The 18,110-nt window shown below is 41.5% G+C and overlaps 1 protein-coding gene and 1 pseudogene across 2 annotated transcripts in view; both read right to left on the reverse strand.

Moving 5' to 3' along the window:
- LIMD1 (LIM domain containing 1) overlaps positions 1-18,110 on the reverse strand; it is an 88,542-nt gene that overhangs the window by 29,560 nt on the left and 40,872 nt on the right. The gene's annotated exons all lie outside the window — the stretch shown is intronic.
- LOC143657745 (intraflagellar transport protein 22 homolog pseudogene) lies at positions 90-3,220 on the reverse strand (annotated as a pseudogene).

Consider the following 18,110-nt stretch of genomic DNA (forward strand, 5'->3'; position numbering starts at 1 on the left):
GAAAGCATTCCTACACAGCCCCAGAGGGAAGAAAACATCAGAAGCTGGCTAAGGTTTCAGACCTGCCTGAGGGAATAGGCTGAATTCATTTAGGATGTGGAAGAGTCCCTGGTAAATGTTGGTAAGGTAATAATCTATATCTCCTCCCAGTGTCTGCTCTCAGATACTGAGCTGACCACACTTTTTACATACTTTATAAATTCCATCCGGATCTCTTCAGGGTCATCCTGAAGATTCGAGGGTACCAGCTTCAGCTCGTTCAAGAGTGGTGGGAAAGGCAAATTTCCTTTACCACCTCTGGAGCCTGGTTTCTGATACACAATTAACAGACACTGATTATCCTGTAATGGCTGCCACTGAAGGTAGGGGAAGCACCACATTCCCATTGCCTTCAGGGGCCTTGGGACGTGGGCACTGAAGATGACGGCCACCCCACGAGACCCTTCGTCAGGGCCGGCCAGCAGAACTCGCACGTTGGCTCACCGCCACATCCCACACCTGACCACACCCTGGGCCTCTGTGGCTGCTGGTAACATGTGGGTTCTCAAATTCCAGGACCCTCACTCCTTGGGCTGCGTTGTATTCTGTGATGCCAGAGCTGGCCAAAACTTTACCCACTCCCACAGAGCACTCCAAGAGGATCTCGGCCTTCAGGATTGCAGTGGCCACCAGGAAGCTCTCTGGTGCCCACCCAAGCACAGCTAAAGCCGTGCCCTTGTTGGGCAGAGGGGCACCGGCACGCTGACTGGGGGCCCTGGTTTCCACGAAGACAGGATCTGCACACTTCACCCAGGGACCGTTGGTTCCTGGTGCATGGAGCTGCGGCATTCAAGGGCCCATGGGGTGGCCGGGTGGTCGTGAGACCACAGGGAAGTGGTGGCGGCAGTATCTGCCTGAAGGTGGGTGTACAAGGACGGGGAGGGTGAGGACAAAGCAAGCTTGGGATGCAGGCTCAGCTCTGAGTTGGGAGGACCGCAGAGCTCGTGAGACCGGAACCCTCTTTGTAGATATGCAGAAAGTGAGAAGTGAGACTCCAGGAGGAGGCCTAATTCTTGTCTTTAATCTTGGTTAATCCTCCCAATAACCCCAGGCCATGTAATCCTGAGCTGAGCCTGGAACCAGCTCTTCTGGCTCCTGTCACTCTGGCACGACGCTGTGCACCGGGAACGGATTTATCACAGCCCTGGCGCCATAGTTTTGAGGTCTGAGAATGTCCAAATCAAGGCATCATCAAGGCCATGCTTTCTTCCTTAACCCCAGCTACCGTGATCCTGGACTCCCCTGTCAAACGGCAAGGCACATGGTGGCATCCGCTGGTCTCTCCCCTTTGCCTTCTTTTTCCATCACAATCAGTCCTGGAAGGTGCCAAGAAGCACTCCACCTGACCCCTTAAATCCAGCCCACTCTTTCTTCCTTCTCGTTCTGCCTCTCACTCAAGCCACAGATGGGCGCCAGCTTCTCCTCAGGCCAACCACTCGACACAGGGTAAGCAGACACAGAATGTGCGTGGCCACCGGCCAAGGCCACTCTTGCCCCCTCCACTGACCCTCCTTCCCAGCCAGTGTGTGCCAACAGCTTCCTGAGCGCATCCAATCAGGGTCCCTGGCGACCTGCAGTGGGGGACGTGGACAGCGGAGGAGGGACCTGCAGCACACATCTCCATGACAACCAAACACACTCGATGCCTGAAGAGCACATCAGGAAAGAAGGGAACTTTAACAACCCATATAAACGCCACACACTGGGCTCTGAATGCTTACTTCTGGGAATGAACGCCAAGGAAACAATTTGGCAAAGGAAAAGTGATCAGTGCACAAAGACATTAGCATTAGCTGGGGCTGAGTGTAATAACCAACCAGCCAGAACCACGCCAAAAGTCATAAACTGTGGTGCAACTGGGTTATTTTACCTGTGAGTGTTACAACAATTATTATAAAGATTGCAGAAACATGGATAAATTTGCAATATAATGCAAAATCAAAAAGGATGCAACATAATTTATACCCTATAACCCCATCTCTAAAAACATGTTTTTAGAGCAAAACTGGAAGGGAAAAAAAAAGTGAAAAGAACTGTGATAGAATAAAGAAATAATAGATTTCTGTCTTTAAAAATTTCTTTATGGCTGTCATTTAGTTCTCACAATTAAGAATGAACTCAACATTGTTGCCCCTTGTCAGCAGAGTGAGGAAATGCACCTACGGGAGCAGGGGACTCTGCCAGGGTGTCCGCCAGGGTGCTGGGGCAATGGGGTGGCCTTGCACATGTCCACGCCAGCAAAGAGTTCTTAGGGTCTTGGCGAACACCAGGGGATCGTCACAAAGCACGAGAGGATGGGAGGCCTTTAAGGAGGCCAGCTCTCACATGCCTCCCTCCCTCCCCGGGAGGCCGTCACCAGACAGCTTCTCATCAACTTCCGTTCTGCCCTGCACCCCCCAGACAGAGTTGTGGGACATGAAACTGCTGGCTGCAGGATAGAACTGGCAGAGGGGTAGCCACAACCTGAGTTGCAGTCAACCCACACCTTTTGCTCTGGAGTCATCCTTTCCAGCGTGTGGGACCAGGACCCCAGGAGCTGGCACCCTTGGAGGATCCTGCTGGTTTATGTAAGTAATAATCTGTCTGACTCTAAAAGTGAATTACTGTGCTTTCACTATCTGAACCAGTCAGGCTCTGGCTTGGCTTTGCCTTACCTTGTGTGAGTTTGACAGGCTCCAATCGTTATATTTTACAGCAGTTTCAATAAAATCCAAGCAGTGTGTGTGTGTGTGTCTGTGTGTATAAATACACATATATAGTTTTTAAAGTTACATTATCTTCAGAAATGTAACAGGAAACCAGTAAACACATACTAACCAGGCTCTCTCCATCCACAATCAAAATATGATGAAGGAGGAGTTCCAGGAAGATGGCAGAATAGGATCACTTGCCTTCACTAGAGAAGGGACAGGAAGGAGACTGAGATGGCGATTCCAAGGTATAAGTAATATGGCAGGGTCTTCTACACCATAGAGGGAAGCTCTGGTTGTGAAAGCTGAAGAACTGAGATGCAGAGAACAGGAGACCGTCCAGCTACTGGAAACAGCCTAACACACCCCTTTCCAAACAGAAGCCCGTGGTCCTCAGGAATGCACGGAGGGGGAGACAGGGCCTAGGAAGTCAGCCCAGCCACGTTCCTTGAACAGGCTACCCTTATGTATGCAGCCCGGCGACCCACAACTCCCCCACACCCCAAGCACCTGAACCCGTCACTGGCCCCCTCAGTGTGCTCCAAGCATCCCCGCCCCAACACCACCCCGCCCCCCACAATGTGTGCGTACCCGCCCCACACCCCCACTTCAAGCACCTGCCTCAGCCCAACCCACCTCTCCTGCACAGGCGCACAGCCTCATCCCACCCCTTCTGAGACCCTCCCACCGGTGCCCAGCCCTGGACTCCCCCCGTTCCCCAACCTGCCCCCTGCAGGTGGTTGCCTTGCAGGCACTTACCTTCATATCCAGGCTACATCCACCCCCAGCCCATGCAGTTGGGCAACCCCACCCCACTCCTCTTGAGCTCTGCACAAACGTACATCAGTTTACAGCCCTCCCAGAGATATGTGCACGTGCACGCCACTGTCCCCGTCATATCCCCCAGCTCTGGGCAAGCACTGACATGGGCCACATCCACCCCAGGCCTGCTGCTCCTGAGCTCTGTGCATGTGCAAACAAGGGCCCCACCCCACACACCCACATAGCTGCAGAGCCACATCCTCCCTGCTGCTATCTGGCACCCATGCATTTGTGCACTGACTTATTGACCCCTGCACCACACCCCCTGTCCCACACACGTCCACCCTTTCCCCACCCCCCGGCACAGGTGCCCTGCTCTCATACCTGGCTGGTGCTCATATATGTATCTGTGCTATATAGCCCCTGCCATTGCCAATGCGAGCACACCTTTTCCAAACCACTCCACCCCTGCGTACCTGTGCCAGGGCCCCGCCCACCCGATATCACCTCCCCTCCCTGACCCATGTCCCGCAAACCCTGTGACCTGTGCCTCGCCGTCATACTCCCACATCTGCATCCCAGGCTCTCTGGACCCCTGCTGTGCAAGGACACACCCGTGCCCTGCCCACCCTGTGCCTCAATATCTGTGCCACCTACCCTCCACCGATACCCATGACCCCCATACTCCACGTGCCCATCCACATCCTGCCAGCCCCCCATGTATCCACACAGCACTCCCCATCTAGCTCCCACCACACCCTACCTCTATGTCCCTCAAAATGTATCCTGCTCCTGCACTCCAAGGCCTGCCTGAGCTACACACTTGCACAACCTGGTGACACGCACCCCATGCTCACAGGGACCAGAAGAGCATCCCCAATCTGTGCCCATACCTTTACTATAACCCATCACTGCACTGTTGGGCTCTGTGGCCCGCATCTTGCGCCACATCCATCCTGCAAAAACAAAGCCTTAGGCTACTGAAAGAAATCAACTTCCAAAATAACCCTATAAAGATATTTGCATGCCTCAGACACAATAGAAGATCACTAAGCATGTCAAGATGCAGGCAGATATAGCCCAGCCTAATGATCAACTCAAAACACTGGAGGAGATGCAGACTTTGAAACAACTAATCAAAGATGTTCGTATAACTCTACTAAATAAAATCAGTGGGATGGCTAATGACATAAAGGAGATCAAGAAGACACTAGGAAAGCATAATAAGGACATTGAAAGAATAAATAGAAAAAGAGCAGATATCACAGAGATTAACCAAATAAAAAATATACTAGAGGCACACAACAGCAGATTTGAAGAGGCAGAAGAAAGAATAAGTGAACTAGAGGACAGGACAATTGATTTCGAACACTCAAAACAGCAAATAGCAAAAAAAAGGAAAAATTTGAATTGCATCTTAGGGAAATGATGGACAAAACAAAGCACACAAACGTAAGAATCATTGGTATCCCAGAAGGAGAAGAGAGGAGTAAAGGGCTAGGAAGATTAGTTGACGATATAATGGGGGAAACCTCCCAAGCGTTATAAAGGACATAAATTTGCAAATCAAAGAAGCCAACAAACTCTAAATAGAATAAATCCAAATAGGCCTTCCCCAAGACACATACTAATCAGTTTGTCAATGCTGAAGAGAAGTAGAAAATTCTGAAAGCAGCAAGAGAAAAACAATCTACTACATACAAGGAAAATGACAGGAGACTGAGTTCAGACTACTCAACTGGCACTATGGAGGCGAAAGGCATTGGTATGATATATTTAAGATCTTAAAAGAGAAAGATTTCCAGCCAATAATTCTGTACCCAGCCAAACTGTTCTTCAAAACTGAGGGAGATATTAAAATTTTCATAGACAAACAAATGCTGAAAGAATTTATCAATAAGAGACCAGGCCTACAAGAAATACTAAAGGACGTTCTACTGGCTGGAAAAAAAAAAAAAAAAAAGGAAAGGGAGGTCTGGAGGAGGGCACAAAATTGAAGAGTACCAGTAAGGGTAACTTAAAGGATAAAAAAGAGAAAAAGGGAAACGAATATATAGTCCTGGTAAATAAAATCCAAAGGGTAAGATGGATGATTCAAGAAACCCCTTTACAGTAATAACTTTGAATGTTAACAGATGAAACTTACCAACTAAAAGATACAGGTTGACAGAATGGATTAAGAAATATAATCCAGCTATATGCTGCTTACAAGAGACTCATCCTAGATACAAGGATACAAATAGATTGAAAGTGAAAGGATGGAAAAAGATGTTCCACAAAGGTGTAACCAAAAGAAAGGAGGAGCAGCTATACTAATATCAGGCAAAATAGACTTTAAATATAAAGACATCATAAGAGACAAAGATAGACAATATATATTAATAAAAGGGACAATATATGAAGAAGAAATATCATAAATGTTTATGCTCCCAAACAAGGAGCTCCAAAGTACATGAGGCAGATATTGGCAAAACTGAAAGGAGCAACAGATTTAACACTAAGAGTAGGATAATTCAATACATCACTCTCCACTATAGACAGAACAACCAGACAGAGGATCAGCATGGAAATAGAGAGGTTAAACAGCTTGATAAATGAATTAGACCTAACAGACACATATAGGTCATTATACCCCAAAACACCAGGATATACATTCTACTTTAGTGCTCATGGAACATTCTCCAGGACAGATCATATGCTAGGGCACAAAACCGGTATTTATAAATTTAAAAATACTGAATTTATTTAAAGCACTTTCTCTAATCACAATGGAATGAAGCTGGGTATCAAAGAACAAGAACTTTCACAAATAAATGGAGATTAAATAATACACACTTAAACAACCAGTGGGTCAAAGAAGAAATTGCTACAGAAATTGGTTGCTATCTGGAGACAAAAGAAAATGAGACTACAACATATCAGACTTTACAGATGTGGCAAAGGCTGTGCTGAGAGGGAAATTTATTATCTTAGCGCCTGTATTAGACAAGAAGAAAGAGCAAAACTCGAGGACTTAACTGCTCATCTGGAGGTACTTGAGAAAGAACAGCAAAGTAATCCCAAAGCAAAAAGAATAAGAGAAATAATAAAGTTTAAAGCAGAGTTAAATAAATGGAAGAATAATAAAAAGAATCAATAGAACCAAAAGCTGTTTCTTTGAGAAAATCAATAAAATCGATGGACCACTAGCAAGACTGACAAAGAAAAAAAGAGAGAGGATGGAAATAAACAAAATCAAAAATACAAAAGGGGTCATTACCACAAACTCCGAAGAAAAAAAAGAAATCATAAGATGATACTATGAACAACTATTTGCCAACAAACTAGACAACTTAGATGAAATGGACAAATTCCTGGAAACACATAAACAAGCTCCACTGACTCAAGAAGAAATAGAAGATTTCAACAAACCAATCACAAATAAAGAGATTCAATCTGCCATCAAAAATCTCCCTACAAAGTAAAGTCCAGGGCCAGATGGCTTCACAGGGGTATTTTATCAAACAGTCCAAAAAAACTGACGCCAACCCTGCCCAAGCTTTTCAAAAAAATTGAGGAAAAAGGAACACTACCTAACTCATTTTTATGAAGCATACATCACTTTAATAGCAAAACTGGGAAAAGATGCTATAAGAAAGGAAAACTACAGGCCAGTCTCCCTAATGAACATTGATGTAAAAATTCTCAAAAAAATATCACCAAATCAAATCCAATGGCATTAAAAGAATTATACACCATGACCAAGTGGGGCTTATACCAGGAATGCAAAGATGGCTCAAAATAACGAGAAATTTAATTAATGTAAAACACTGCATTAACAAATCGACAGGGAAAAATCACATGCTCATCTCAGCTGGTGCTGAAAAAGCATTTGACAAAATTCAACATCCTTTTCTGATTAAAAAAACACTTCAAAAGACAGGAATCAAAGGTAAGTTCCTCAATATGATAAAGGGCATATATGACAACCAATAGCCAGCATAATACTCAATGGCAAGAGACTGAAAGCTTTTCCCCCAAGGCTGGGAATGAGACAAGGATGCCCTCTGTTACCACAATTATTCAATATTGTACTAGAATTTCTAGCTAGAGCAATCAGGCAAGAAAAAAACATAAAAGGCATCCAAATTGGAAAGGAGGAAGTGAAACTTTCATTATTTGCAAATGACATGACACTTTACTTGGAAAATCCTGCGAAATCTATAACTAAGTTTCTTGAGCTAATAAACTCAGCAAGGTGGCAGGATATAAAATTAACAAGCAAAATTCAGTAACATTTCTATACACAAGCAATCTATACACAAGCAATGACCTAACTGAGGAGTCAGTTAAGGAAAAAATTCCATTCAAAACAGAAACTAAAAGAATCAAGTTCTTAGGTATGAACTTAACTATGGACGTAAAGGATTTGTACACAGAAAACTATATAACATTGCTAAAAGAAATCAAAGAAGACTTAAATATGTGGAAAGTCATTCCCTGATCATGGATAGGAAGGTTAAAAATAGTTAAGATGTCAGTTCTACCCAAATTGACCCTACAGATTCAAAGCAGTACCAATCAAAATTCCAACAACCTACTTTGAAGACTTGGAAAAGTTAATTACCAAATTCATCCGGAAGGAAAGAGACCCAAAATAGCTAAAAGCATCCTAAAAAAAGAAGAATGGAATGGGACAGTTAATACTTCCTGATTTAAAAACTTATTATAAAGCTACAGCGGTCAAAACAGCATGGTACTGGCACAAAGACAGAAGTAGAAGTACTGACCAGTGGAATCAAATCGAGAGCAAAGAAATAGACCACCAAATCTATGGTCAACTGATTTTTGACAACCCCAAATCCACTGAACTGGGACAAAATAGTCTTTTCAATAAATGGGCATGGGAGAACTGGATATCAATAGCCAAAAGAATGAAAAATACAAAAATTAACTCAAAGTGGATCAAACACCTAAATATAAGAACTAGTACCAAAAAGCTCCTAGAAGAAAATGTAGGGAAATATCTTCAAAACCTAGTAATAAGAGGTAGCTTCCTCAACTTTATACCCAAAGCACAAGCAACAAAAGAAAAAAATAACTAAATGGGAAGTCCTCAAAATCAAATGCCTTTGTGCCTCAAAAGACTGTCAAAAAGGTGAAGAGGTAGCCAACTCAATGGGAGAAAATATCTGGAAATCACACATAGGACAAAGGTTTGATATCCTATATACATAAAGAAATCATACAACTCGACAACAAAAGAACAACCCAATTATATAATGGGCTAAAGATATGAATAAGCATTTTTCTGAAGAGCAAATACAGATGGCTCAAAAGTACATGAAGAGATGCTCATTTTCATTAGCTATAAGGGAAATGCAGATCAAGACTACAATGAGATACCACCTCACACCTATAAGAATGGCTTCTATTAAACAAACAGGAAAGTACAAATGTTGGAGAGGATGTAGAGAAATTGGGATACTTATAAACTACTGATGGGAATGTATGGTAAAGTTGCTATCGAAGACAGTTTGGTGGTTCCTTAGGAAACTAAATATTGAGTTGCCCTATGACTCAGCAATAGCACTACTTGGTATATATCCAGAAGAGCTGAAAGCAGTGACACATACGGACATTTGCACACCAATATTCATAGCAGCATTATTCACAGTTGTCAAAAGATAAAGACAGTCCAAGTGCCCATCAACAGACAAATGGATTAACAAAATGTGGCACATACATACGATGGAATATTATGCAGCAGTAAGAGGAAATGACATCCTGAAGCACATGACAAGATGGATGAGCCTTGAGGACATAATGGTGAGTGAAATAAGTCAGACACAAAAGGATAGTGTATGACTTCACTTTTATGACCATGGTAAAGGTAAAATCAGAAGCTTATAATACAGAATATAGGGGACTTAGAGATATATAGAAGTTAGAGATGGGTTAACAGTTAGCTAATGAGGCTGAACGCCAATGTAACGGAATAGACAGAAGTGAAGGTGGTTCTCTAATGGGACTATATAGTAATATTACCATATTGAAGGTGAACATGATCGAAAGGGGTTGTATAGACCCTTGTGTCCCACTAATTAACATTACGAACATAAATAAATTCTTGCATGAACTACTTCAAAGGCATGTTTCTTGTACCAAGAGTGTATAAGTTCGGGGTATGGCGGGAACATACATAACAGGAAAACATCAGCTGTACACAGCAACAGCAGAGATAAGTAATGGTGGGAGGGACAACAGTTAAGGGGAGGTTTAGATTTCCTATGTGCTGAAGGTGTGTTTGTTGGATATCTTCCCTTGGGAACAATGAAATTATCTAAAATTGAGAGTGTTGATGGACTATTGACTTTGGACATTATACATGATGCCTAATGAATGGAGGTGGTGAAGGATGCACTAACTGAGAAGTAGATTGACCAAAGATGGCGTATTCACATGATCGAACACTGTGCTGCTACAAAAAGGAATGAAGTTGTGAGGCATGCAACATTGTGAATGAACCTGTGGGACATTTGGTGAGGCAAAATTAAGTGAGAAACTTATGGTGTCCTTTAGGAAATGCTCATAAGTTAACAGGGGCCTAGATTGTAAACTCTATAGCAGTCACATTTAGTTTGCAGTGGTGATTATTATTTCTGGATTTTGAGAGGCTGTTTATATATGTATAATCTGGTATTTAGAGATAAGAATAAAACCAATCAGGTCGGGATTAAGGTAATTCAGAACACAGGTAAGGAAGACATTGTCTGTATTTCAGAACCTCATCTGTTCTTTGAGACCAAAGGAAGAAAGGTTTATTTTGTCCAGAACCTAAATGTTCTGTAGCACATAATCTAACTTGACCAAACTTTATAGTTCATTTGAACAACTGAAACACAGGGAGCCCAGAATAAGAATGTGGGCCTTTAATCCTGTATAGCTTAATGTAATGCCTGGATACATCCCAGTATATAGTAAGCAGATAATCAAAAAGTATTGGCAAAGTACCTAGAGGGATGGGAGAAAATATATGGAACTATTAAACTTTACCACCAAGGAAACCTTTGATACTGTGTCAGCATTAGGGACATGCAAATCAATAGGCTAAGTCCTTGATCTTGAGGCTTGCTCTTGTGAAACTTACATATATAGTTAAAAAACTTAGCCTACCTATATGTACACCTAAGAGTTACTTCTGGAGGACCTCTTTTGTTGCTCAGGTGTGGATTCACTCTCTCTAAGCCCATCTCTGCAAGTGAAATCATTGCCCTCCCCACTACGTGGGGCATGACATCCAGGAGTGAAAGTTTCCCTGGAAGCATGGGAGATGATTCCCTGGGATGAGTCTGGCCCTGGCACCGTGGAATCAACAATGCCATCCTGACCAAAAGGGGGAAAAGAAGTATAACAAATAAGGTTATCAGTGGCTGAGAGAGTTCAAATGGATTCGAGAGGTTACTCTGGAGGTCACTCTTATGCAAGCTACCTAACATAACTTGCCAAACAAATCTCAACCAAAACCATTCCAGCCAATCCTAAAGAACACCTAGGGCAATATATAAGCTTCTACAAAGATTTCATGCACTAGGGTAACTTTCCAGACACCAAGAACCTCCAGAATGGTCCCTGGACCAGATAAGTCCTGAGATGCAGAGGGGTCGGCCTCTCAGAATATCAACTACTTCCATCCCCTTTTCTCCCTTATTTTGATAGCCCCTTCAACATAAAAAAGTTAGAATGGTCATGGCCCAAGTACCCCTAAAGAGCAGGAGAAAGATCAAAGATGATGGTGTAGTCATATAGAGAAAGTGGGATTTAACAAATGAGTATGATTGCTGAATCATCATATTGATATTTCTTTTAGTCTCCAGTTATCTTAGAGCAGCTACAAGTAAAACCTAAAATTGTGGAATTGTAACCCATACAAAACTCTGAAATCTATTCTACAACTAATTGTTGCACTGTGCTTTGAAATTTATTGCTTTAATTGTATATGTTATTTAAATATATGTATATATGCTTTATTTGTATATATAAGGAAAAAAAAGTTGATTGTGATGATTAAAAATATATATATTCCTTCTAGCCTCCAATGTTTTTGGAGCAGCTAGTAGGAAAAATCTGAGATGATGGACCGGTACCCCATGACAAACTCTGGGGTCTGTCCTGTAACTACTCGTTGAAGAGTACTTTGAAAATTATTGCTTTTTTCTTTCTTTGCTTCGTATATATGTTATGCTATATAATTTTTTAAAAAGTTAAAAAAATATGATGAAGACGTGAGGCACGCAACTAGGTGCATGAAACCTGAGGACAGTATGTTGAATTAAATAAGCCAGAAATGAAAAGACAAATGTTATCATGCCTCACTCATATGGATTAGCTATAATGTACAAATTTAGAGAACTGAAATCAAGAGCATAGGTTAGGGTGGGCAACGGTGGTTCAGTGGCAGAGTTCTCGCCTGCCATGCCCAGGTTCATTTCCTGGTGCCTGCCCATGTTAAAACAAAACAAAAAAAAGCATAGGGTATCAGGTTATGGCCTACTGCAAAGGTTCCTAAATTGTAAGCTCTTACAACAGTCATATCTATTCCAGAGTTTTAACTGTGATTTCTAAATTCTGAGATGCTAAGCTATTTGTGGATAACCTGGTCACTCCCTGGAACTTTAGGTTTCTGTGTAACATCTGAGTCTCAGAGCTAGAGCTCTGAAGCTATGAAAGTCAGCATTACCCCATATAGAAACCATTAAAAAGGCTGAAAAAGTGATCAGACTTCAACTAGAAATATAAATGAAGCTGATCTGGATAGGACTAAGGCAAATCAGAATACAGGGTAAAGGATGAAATTATCTATATTTTATTAGGTCTAAGAGTCACCCCCAAGAGAACCTCTTTTGTTGCTCTGATGTGGCCTCTCTCTCCAGCGAACAAAACAAACTCACTGCTCTCCCCCTGTCTACATGGGACATGAGTCCCAGGGGTGTGGACCTTCCTGGCAACATGGGACAGAAATCCTAGAATGAGCTGAGACTCAGCATCAAGGGATTGAGAAAATCTTCTCGACCAAAAGCGGGAAGAGTGAAATGAGACAAAGTATCAATGGCTGAGAGATTCCAAACAGAGTTGAGAGATTATCCTGGATGTTATTCTTACACATTAAGTAGATATCACCTTGTTATTCAAGATGTAATGGAGAGGCTGGAGGGAACTGCCTGAAAATGTAGAGCTGTGTTCCAGTAGCCATGTTTCTTGAAGATGATTGTATAATGATATAGCTTTCACGAGGTGACTGTGTGACTGTGAAAACCTTGTGTCTGATGCTCCTTTTATCTACCTTATTGACAGACGAGTAAAACATATGGAATAAAAATAAATAATAGGGGGAACAAATGTTAAAATAAATTTAATAGGTTGAAATGCTAGTGATCATGAAAGGGAGGGGTAAGGGGTGTGGTATGTATGAATTTTTTTGTTGGCTTTTTATTTCTTTTTGTGAATTGATGCAAATGTTCTAAGAAATGATCATGATGAATATACAACTAAGTGATGATATTGTGAATTACTGACTATATATGTAGAATGGAATGATCAAAAGTTAAGAATGCTTGCATTTGCTTGTTGTTATATCTGTTATATTTTTTTAAAAAAAACTTATATTCCAAAAAAAAAAAAGGAAATGGTTTATATTTTAAAACTTAGCAACTTCTATGTGAGAACAAAGGAAGAGATGTTTATTCGGCACAAAATTTATATTTTTGGTAGCATACTATCTAATTTAAGTTGTATGGTCAGTTTATTTGCACAGGTTAGTATGATGCCCCAATATATCCCAGAGTAATCTGGGCAGAGAATAAAAAAGTATCTGCTAAGTCCCCATGAGGGACTGGGGAGAATGAAGGAAATAACTAAACTTCTTATGTGGGGAATTCATGATATTCTCGCAAGCAGTGGGGACAATCACTTTAATAGGCCAAGACCTCAGTCTTGGGGTACACGTCTATCCTGCAAAGGAGAAGCTAAGCCTATGTATAATTACGCTTAAGAATCACCCCCAGAGTACCCCTTTTGTTGCTCAGATATGGCCTTCCTCTCAAAGCAAATGTGGCAGGTGAATTCACTGCCCTCCTCCCTGTGTGGGACATGACTCGCAGGGATGAGCAGGGATCCGGCATCAAGGGACTGAGAAAGCCTTCTTGAACAAAAGGGGGAAGAGAGAAATGAGACAAATAAAGTGTCAATGGCTGAAAGATTTCAAACAGTTGAGAAGTTATCCTGGAGGTTATTCTTATGCATTATATAGCTATCCCTTCTTAGTTTATGGTGTATTGGAGTGGATGGAGGGAAGCACCTGAAACTGTTGAGCTGTTCCAGTAGCCGTGATTCTTGAAGATGACTGTATAAGGATATAGCTTTTACGGTGTGACTGTGTAATTGTGAAAACCTTGTGGCCGATGCTCCCTTTATCCAGGGTTTGAACAGATGAATTAAAAAAATAAGGACAAAAATAAATAAATAATGGGGATAAGATAAAAAAAAATTGGGTAGACAGCAATACTAGTGGGTCAGTGAGAGGGAGGGGTAAGGGGCATGGGATGTTTGAGCTTGTTCTTTTATTCTTCTTATGTCTTTTTCTAGAGTGATGCAAATGTTCTAAAATGATCATGGTGATGAATACACAACTATGATATGAGTCACTGATTGTATATTTTGGATGGACTGTAAGGTGTGTGAAGATATCTCAATAAAAATATTTTAAAACTATATATGATGAAAAACAAAGAAAACATCTTTCTTTTTGGCTCAGCTAAATGGAAATAAACCATAGGGAGAACCAGAAAACTGGGAAAGTGCTAGGATAATCTAGACTAAAGAGCCCTGGCTTGAGCCCCCAATCTTGGAGTTGGTTCGCCCCTATGAAACTTATTCCTGCAAAGGATAGATTTAGCCTACTTAAAATTACGCCCAAGAGTCACCCCCAGAGAACCTCTTTTGTTGTTCAAAATGTGGCCTCTCTCTCTAAACCAGCATGGCAAAGAACCCACTGCCCTCCTCTCCTATGTGAGACATGACTCCCAGGGGTGTCAATCTCCCTGGCAATGTAGGACAGAAATCCCAGGATGAGCTGGCACCCAGCAACAAGGGACTAAGAAAACCTTCTTGACCAAAAGCGGAAAGAGAAATGAGGAAAAATAAAGTGTCGATGGCTAAGAGATTTCAAACAGAGTCGAGAGGTTATCCTGGAGGTTATTCTTACACATTAAATAGATATCACTTTTCAGTTTATGGTGTATTTGACGGGGTAAAGGAAGTTCCTGAAACTGTAGAGCTGTGCTCCAGTAGCCTTGTTTCTTGAAGATGATTTGTATGAACATGTGTTTACAATGTGACTGTGTGATTATGAAAACCTTGTGTCTGATGTTCCCTCTATCTAGGGTATGACCAAATGAGTTAAAAATATGGATAAAAAACAAACAATAGGGGAACAAAGGTTAAAATATATTGGGTAGATGGAAATACTAGTGGTCATTGAGAGGGAAGGGTAAGGGGTAGGGTATGTATGAGTCTGATTTTTTTTTCTTTCTTTCTCTGGAGTGATGCACATGTTCTAAAAAATGATCATGGTGATGAATAGACAACTATGATGATATTGTGAGCCACTGATTATACACCATGTATGGACTGTCTGTTAAGAATGTTTGTGTTTGTACACTGTTTTGTAAATAAAAATATTTTAAAAAAAACAAAAAGAGTCCTGGCTTCTGGTGCCAACTCTATCGCTATGGACTCCATTTTCTCTCCTACAAACAAGGGGCTGACTGGGTGAGTCCCCGCCCCTACAGCCGTGTCGTCTCCATGGTGCGGAGGCTCACAGACACGTGCTGGTGGGCCAGCAGAGCCAAGACACAGACCCCAGGGCCTCCTTTCCCTGCCAAAAGTCAAGTTAAAGGGGCAGCAATCAGTTAACAGAACAAAGGCAAATGACTTGGACTATTCAAGAGAAACTGCTCCGGCACACGTCTGGGTCTTCAACCACGCCGACTGGAGAGGCAGCCGTATGTTCAGAAAACCACGGCAATACGCTGGGCTTGTATTTGGCAGTCCCAGGTCTTCGGCAACTCTGCTCTAGCACCTGGTTTGCTGGTCCCAGCGTCCCAGGGAGTGTGGTTCACTGGCTATGTGACATCACCAAGAAGAAAGCATGGCATGCGAATTTCAGGAGAAAAGGTTCCTTCCTGTGAGGGGAATGGGGAGGGCTTCCTGCAAGAGACATTTGAGTTGACACTGCCCTCCCCTTCCCTTTGTGGGCCATGACTCCCCAGAGTGTGGACCTTCCTGGCCACATGGGATAGAAATCCTAGAATGAGCTGGGACTCAGCATCAAGGGATCGAGAAAATCTTCCAGACCAAAAGGGGGAAGAGCGAAATGAGACAAAATAAAGTGTCAGTGGCTGAGGATTTCAAACAGAGTCGAGAGGTTATCCTGGAGGTTATTCTTACGCATTATATAGGTATCACCTTTTTAGTTAAGGTATATTGGAGAGGCTGGAGGGAAGTGCCTTAAAAGGTAGAGCTGAGTTCCAGTAGCCATGTTTCTTGAAGATGACTGTATAATGATATAGCTTTCACAGTGTGACTGTGTGATTGTGAAAACCTTGTGCTGATGCTCCATTTATCTACGGTATGGACAGATGAGTAAAACATAAGGATTAAAAATAAATAAATAATGGGAACAAATGTTAAAATAAATTTAGTAGATTGAAATGCTAGTGATCAATGAAAGGGAGTGATAAAGGGTATAGAAAAAAATAGGGGAAATAAAGGCTAAAATATATTGGGTAGATGGAAATACTAGCAGTCAATGAGAAGGAGGGGTAAGGGGTATGGTATGTATGAGTTTTTTTCTTTTTATTTCTTTTTGTGAATTGATGCAAATGTTCTAAGAAATGATCATGGTGATGAATATAAAAACTATGTGATGATATTGTGAGTTATTGATTATCTATCAAGAATAGAATGATCAAATGGTAAGAATGTTTGTGTTTGTATACTGTTATGTTCAAAAAAATTTTTTTAATTAAAAAGAAAAAAATGGAGACATTTGAGTTTGAGTCTTAAAGGTCGAACAGAATTTAAGTATATGAAGTGAGTGGAGAGAAGTGGTGGAGCAGGAGAGGGAATGGTGTGATCAGAGGCACAGAAGTGGAGAAGAGAATGACTGCAACATGGAAGAAAGAAGCAAAGAGGAAGGGACTGGACTACCAGGGCCTCAAATGGCAGGCCAAGCAAAAGAAATGGCTCAGTCTTCCTGAAGTGAATGTGCCGGTCACAGACTAGAACAGATAATTATTCATGCAGCTACAGGTGGGAGCAGATATAGGTAAAACCACCTGGTTCACTGACAGGTTTGCTTCTATTTTCCAAAAACTTTCCCAATTTGTACAAGGGTAACGCACTGTATTAAACATGTAAGGGTCTTATCTGCATAGGTTTGATTACAGAAACTTATAAAGTATTCTCTAAAAAAACAAAAAAAGGTTTCCTAGTTCAAGTGGCCATTTCCTCAAATGAAAAACAGACTCTGTTTAACTATTTCTTTTTCCTGGAAAATAGAACAATAAACTGACAAACAGCTGCGGGAATCAAAGGTGTTAAAAGATCATTTTTAAAGGAATGTATAGGCCTTCCTGCTTCCGGTCTGATGAATTTAAACCTTCTCTAGGAACTGTAGGATCAGATTAAAGAAGAAGACAACCAAGGGTCATGTGAAGTTGTAACTGGCTCTCTACTAACCCCAGGACCAAGTCAGAGATCACAACTCAAGCACAAGCAAGTGCTGTGCTGTCCTGGAAATTGGCCAAGATGACGCTGAGGACAGGGAAAAGGAGCAGAATAAGAAGCAGAAACGTCAAGAAAATACTGCAAAAGCCAAACGACTAAAAAAGGATTGAAGATAAAGAACAGGCTCTGAAACCAGGAGAAACTCATCTGGAAAATTCTGCAGCTTTGGAAGGACTCACCAAGGTTTCTTCTTTGGATTTGATGACAGTATTAGACAGTATTACACAGTAAACAAAGTGCAACCACATGCAAGAACCATGTTGGCGCTGACCTCAGTACTGATTTCTAGGCTTGGACAGAGAAGTATGTTGGTATCTGTGACAGTTATTGGGTAAATCAGCACTTATTATGCTACAAAATCTTTATAACTGACTTAGTTGTTTGACATTTTGTAGCCTCTCTACAAAATGAATTAAAAATATCCTAGGAGAAAAAAATGACTTTAGATTATGAACTCTACTCAAATAACAGTTTAAACTGGGGTTCTATTCTGGACAAAAAAGTTAAAAATCACAATTGTCCGCTCTGATGAAAAATATATTTGGGCTTAAAACAGTCACAATAATCTATTAATCACATATTTTGTCATTATTGCTCTTTTCTTGGAATATAATCATCTCTAGTTTTCTCAGAGAAAAATATTAATCATCTAATTCTTTATCTTCTGTATAGTTTATCTGGTTTTTAGCCTTTATACTGGTAGTATAATTATCAGACATTCTGCATTTTTTAATCTAATTTTATAAAGCGTTTTCATCTTGACTAGTAAAATACCACCTGCTGGATATCACA

This window comes from Tamandua tetradactyla, chromosome 15 (assembly GCF_023851605.1).
Source record: "Tamandua tetradactyla isolate mTamTet1 chromosome 15, mTamTet1.pri, whole genome shotgun sequence".
Classification (NCBI taxonomy): Eukaryota; Metazoa; Chordata; class Mammalia; order Pilosa; family Myrmecophagidae; genus Tamandua; species Tamandua tetradactyla.